The 5,959-nt window shown below is 40.7% G+C and overlaps 1 non-coding gene across 1 annotated transcript; it reads right to left on the reverse strand.

Moving 5' to 3' along the window:
- Positions 1-902: 902 nt before the first annotated feature.
- LOC112732163 (small nucleolar RNA R71) lies at positions 903-1,010 on the reverse strand. Its single transcript, XR_003167900.1, has one exon. It is a non-coding gene; the product is annotated as a small nucleolar RNA R71 (small nucleolar RNA).
- Between the last annotated feature and the right edge of the window lie 4,949 nt (positions 1,011-5,959).

Below are 5,959 nucleotides of genomic sequence, written 5' to 3' on the forward strand. Positions count from 1 at the left end.
TCTCTCTAATTTTTGAAAATATCTCCCCTCTTTTTCAAAAATTTCTTTTTTAACTAATTATTTTTATTTTTGATTTTAAAAATTTTTCGAAAAAAAAATACTAACCTTTTTCAAAAACTTTTTTCAAAAATCACTAACTCTTTTTCAAAATTTATTTTCGAAAATTCCTTCTCTCTCATCTTATTCTATTTATTTATTCATCTATTAACATCTCATCTCACATCTCTACCCTCCTCACAGTTGTGTTTCTTCCATTACATTACATTCTTTGTCTCCCTCTTTTCTCCCACTCACAAAGGGATCCCTATACTGTGGTATAAAGGATCTCTATTATTATTATTATTTTTCTGTGCCCTCTTCTTTGTCATATGAGCAGGAGCAAGGACAAGAACATTCTTGTTGAAGTAGATCCAGAACCTGAAAGGACTCTGAAGAAAAAATTAAGAAAAGCTAAATTACAACAATCCAGAGATAACCTTTCAGAAATTTTCGAACAGGAAGAGGAGATGGCAGCCGAAAATAATAATAATGCAAGGAGGATGCTTGATGACTTTACTGCACCTAATTCCAATTTACATGGAAGAAGCATCTCCATTCCTGCCATTGGAGCAAACAACTTTGAGCTTAAACCTCAATTAGTTTCTCTGATGCAGCAGAACTGCAAGTTTCATGGACTTCCATCTGAAGATCCTTTTCAGTTCTTAACTGAATTCTTGCAGATATGTGATACTGTTAAGACTAATGGAGTAGATCCTGAAGTCTACAGGCTCATGCTTTTCCCTTTTGCTGTAAGAGACAGAGCTAGAATATGGTTGGACTCTCAACCTAAAGATAGCCTGAACTCTTGGGATAAGCTGGTCATGGCTTTCTTAGCCAAGTTCTTTCCTCCTCAAAAGCTGAGCAAGCTTAGAGTAGATGTTCAAACTTTCAAACAGAAAGAAGGTGAATCCCTCTATGAAGCTTGGGAAAGATACAAGCAGCTGACCAAAAAGTGTCCTTCTGACATGCTTTCAGAATGGACCATCCTGGATATATTCTATGATGGTTTATCTGAACTATCAAAGATGTCATTGGATACTTCTGCAGGTGGATCCATTCACCTAAAGAAAACGCCTGCAGAAGCTCAAGAACTCATTGACATGGTTGCTAATAACCAGTTCATGTACACTTCTGAGAGGAATCCTGTGAGTAATGGGACGCCTATGAAGAAGGGAGTTCTTGAAGTTGATACTCTGAATGCCATATTGGCTCAGAATAAAATATTGATTCAGCAAGTCAATATGATCTCTCAGAGTCTGCATGGAATGCAAGCTGCATCCAACAGTACTCAAGAGGCATCTTCTGAAGAAGAAGCTTATGATCCTGAAAACCCTGCAATAGCAGAGGTAAATTACTTATGTGAACCTTATGGAAACACCTATAACTCATCATGGAGAAATCATCCAAATTTCTCATGGAAGGATCAAAAGCCTCAACAAGGCTTTAATAATGGTGGAAGAAACAGGTTTAACAATAATAAACCTTTTCCATCATCCACTCAGCAACAGACAGAGAACTCTGAACAAAATACTTCTAATTTGGCAAACTTAGTCTCTGATCTGTCTAAGGCCACTGTAAGTTTCATGAATGAAACAAGATCTTCCATAAGAAATCTAGAAGCACAAGTGGGCCAGCTGAGTAAAAGGATCACTGAAATCCCTCCTAGTACTCTCCCAAGCAATACAGAAGAGAATCCAAAAGGAGAGTGCAAGGCCATTGACATAAGCGCCATGGCCGAACCTGCAAGGGGAGTGGAGGACGTGAATCCCAAGGAGGAAGACCTCCTGGGACGTCCAGTGATCAATAAGGAGCTTCCCTCTGAGGAACAAAAGGACTCTGAGGCTCATCTAGAGACCATAGAGATTCCATTGAACCTCCTTATGCCCTTCATGAGCTCTGGTGAGTATTCCTCTTCTGAAGAGAATGAGGATGTTACTGAAGAGCAAACTGCCAAGTTTCTTGGTGCAATCATGAAGCTGAATGCCAATTTATTTGGCATTGTTGCTTGGGAAGTTGAACCTCCCTTGTTCATCAATGAACTAAGTGATCTGGATCAACTGGCATTGCCTCAGAAGAGATAGGATCCTGGAAAGTTCATAATACCTTGTACTATAGGCACCATGATCTTTAAGGCTCTGTGTGACCTTGGTTCAGGAATAAACCTCATGCCCCTCTCTGTAATAGAGAAACTGGGAATCTATGGGGTGCAAGCTGCTAAAATCTCATTAGAGATGGCAGACAATTCAAGAAAACAGGCTTATGGACAAGTAGAGGACGTGTTAGTAAAGGTTGAGGGCCTTTACATCCCTGCTGATTTCATAGTCCTGGATACTGGAAAGGAAGAGGATGAATCCATCATCCTAGGAAGACCTTTCCTGGCCACAGCAAGAGCTGTGATTGATGTTGACAGAGGTGAAATAGTCCTCCAATGGAATGAGGACTCCCTTGTGTTTAAAACTCAAGGATCTCCCTCTGCAACCATGGAGAGGAAGCATGAAAAGCTTCTCTCAAAGCAGAGTCAACCCAAGCCCCCACAGTCAAACTCTAAGTTTGGTGTTGGGAGGCCACAACCAAACTCTAAGTTTGGTGTTGAACTCCCATATCCAAACTCTAAGTTTGGTGTTGGAGAGTCTCAACAAAGCTCTGCACATCTGTGAGGCTCCATGAGAGCCCACTGTCAAGCTATTGACATTAAAGAAGTGCTTGTTGGGAGGCAACCCAATTTTTATTTATCTAACTATATTTTTCTTAGTTATATGTCTTTGTAGGTTCATGATCATGTGGAGTCACAAAATAAATATAAAAATTGAAAACGGAATCAAAAACAGCAGAAGAAAAATCACACCCTGGAGGAGCATCTGTTTGGCGTTCAGCGCCAGAACAGAGCATGGTTCTGGCACTGAACGCCCAAAATGGGCAGCTTCTGGGCGCTGAACGCCAGAACAGGCATGGTTCTGGCGTTCAACGCCAGAAATGGCACACAAATGGGCGTTGAAAGCCCAAAATGGCCACCAACCTGGCGCTGAACGCCCAGAGTTGTGTGCAAAGGCATTTTTACATGCCTAATGGGTGTAGGGATGTAAATCCATGAACACCTCAGGATTTGTGGACCCCACAGGATCCACTCAGGATCTGTGGACCCCACAGGATCCCCACCTACCTCCACTCACTTCTTCTCACCACTTTCTTTCACACAACCCCATCAAGACCACTTCTATGATGTTGTGGCCAAGAAGAAAGTGATCCCCGAGGTCCCTTTCAAACTCAAAAGAAATGAGTATCCGGAGATCCGACATGAAATTCAAAGAAGAGGTTGGGAAGTTCTAACAAATCCCATCCAACAAGTCGGCATCCTAATGGTTCAAGAGTTCTATGCTAATGCATGGATCACCAAGAACCATGATCAAAGTAAGAACCCGGATCCAAAGAACTATGTTACAATGGTTCGGGGGAAATACTTAGATTTTAGTCCGGAGAATGTGAGGTTGGCGTTTAACTTGCCCATGATGCAAGGAGATGAACGCCCCTACACTAGAAGGGTCAACTTTAATCAAAGGTTGGACCAAGTCCTTATGGACATATGCGTGGAAGGAGCTCAATGGAAGATTGACTCCAAAGGCAAGCCGGTTCAACTAAGAAGATTGGACCTCAAGCCTATAGCTAGAGGATGGTTGGAGTTCATTCAATGCTCAATCATTCCCACTAGCAACCGGTCTGAAGTTACTATAGACCGGGCCATCATGATCCATATCATCATGATTGGAGAAGAGGTGGAAGTTCATGAGATTATACCTCAAGAACTCTACAAGGTGGCTGACAAGTCCTCCACTATGGCAAGGTTAGCCTTCCCTCACCTCATCTGCCACCTATGCAATTCGGCTGGGATTGACATAGAGGGAGATATCCTCATTAAAGAGGACAAGCCCATCACTAAGAAGAAGATGGAGTAAGCAAGAGAGCCCATTCATGGAGCTCAAGAGGCGCAAGAAGCTCATTACCATGAGATCCCAGAGATGCCTCAAATGCACTTTCCTCCACAAAATTATTGGGAGCAAATCAACACCTCCCAGGAGAATTGAGTTCCAATATGGGACAATTAAGGGTGGAACATCAAGAGCACTCCATCATGCTCCATGAAATAAGAGAAGATCAAAAAGCAATGAGGGAGGAGCAACAAAGACAAGGAAGAGACATAGAAGAGCTCAAGGACATCATTGGTTCCTCAAGAAGGAAATGCCACCATCACTAAGGTGGATTCATTCCTTGTTCTTATTTCTTCTGTTTTTCGTTTTCTATGTTATGTGCTTATCTATGTTTGTGTCTTCATTACATGATCATTAGTAGTTAGTAACTTTGTCTTAAAGATATGAATGTCCTATGAATCCATCACCTCTCTTAAATGAAAAATGTTTTAATTCAAAAGAACAAGAAGTACATGAGTTTCGAATTTATCCTTGAACTTAGTTTAATTATATTGATGTGGTGACAATGCTTCTTGTTTTCTGAATGAATGCTTGAACAGTGCATATGTCTTTTGAAGTTGTTGTTTAAGAATGTTAAATATGTTGGCTCTTGAAAGAATGATGACTAGGAGACATGTTATTTGATAATCTAAAAAATCATAAAAATGATTCTTGAAGCAAGAAAAAGCAGCAAAGAACAAAGCTTGCAGAAAAAAAAATAGGCGAAAAAAAAATAGAAAGAAAAGCAAGCAGAAAAAGCCAAAAGCTCTTAAAACCAAGAGGTAAGAGCAAAAAAGCCAATAACCCTTAAAACCAACAGGCAAGGGCAAATAAAAAGGATCCCAAGGCTTTGAGCATCAGTGGATAGGAGGGCCTAAAGGAATAAAATCCTGGTCTAAGCGGCTAAACCAAGCTGTCCCTAACCATGTGCTTGTGGCGTGTAGGTGTCAAGTGAAAACTTGAGACTGAGCGGTTAAAGTCAAGGTCCAAAGCAAAAACAAGAGTGTGCTTAAGAACCCTGGACACCTCTAATTGGGGACTTTAGCAAAGCTGAGTCACAATCTGAAAAGGTTCACCCAATTATGTGTCTGTGGCATTTATGTATCCGGTGGTAATACTGGAAAACAAAGTGCTTAGGGCCACGGCCAAGACTCATAAAGAAGCTGTGTTCAAGAATCATCATACTGAACTAGGAGAATCAATAACACTATTCGAAATCTGAAGTTCCTATAGATGCCAATCATTCTGAACCTCAATGGATAAAGTGAGATGCCAAAACTATTCAAGAGGCAAAAAGCTATAAGTCCCGCTCATATGATTGAAGCTCTGTTTCATTGATAGTTTGGAATTTATAGTATATTCTCTTCTTTTTATCCTATTTGATTTTCAGTTGCTTGGGGACAAGCAACAATTTAAGTTTGGTGTTGTGATGAGCGGATAATTTATACGCTTTTTGACATTGTTTTTAATATGTTTTTAGTAGGATCTAGTTACTTTTAGGGATGTTTTCATTAGTTTTTATGTTAAATTCACATTTCTGGACTTTACTATGAGATTGTGTGTTTTTCTGTGATTTCAGGTATTTTCTGGCTGAAATTGAGGGACTTGAGCAGAAATCAGATTCAGAGGTTGAAGAAGGACTGCTGATGCTATTGGATTCTGAACTCCCTGCACTCAAAATGGATTTTCTGGAGCTACAGAACTTGAAATGGCGTACTTCCAATTGCGTTGGAAAGTAGACATTCAGGGCTTTCCAGAAATATATAATAGTCCATACTTTAGCCAAGAATAGATGACGTAAACTGGCGTTCAATGCCAGCTTTCTACCCAAATCTGGCGTCCAGCGCCAGAAAAGGAGCCAAAACCAGAGTTGAACGCCCAAACTGGCACAAAAGCTGGCATTCAACTCCAAGAAGGACCTCTACACGTGCAACACTCAAGCTCAGCCCAAGCACACA

This window comes from Arachis hypogaea, chromosome 12, assembly GCF_003086295.3.
Source record: "Arachis hypogaea cultivar Tifrunner chromosome 12, arahy.Tifrunner.gnm2.J5K5, whole genome shotgun sequence".
In the NCBI taxonomy this organism is placed as follows: Eukaryota; Viridiplantae; Streptophyta; class Magnoliopsida; order Fabales; family Fabaceae; genus Arachis; species Arachis hypogaea.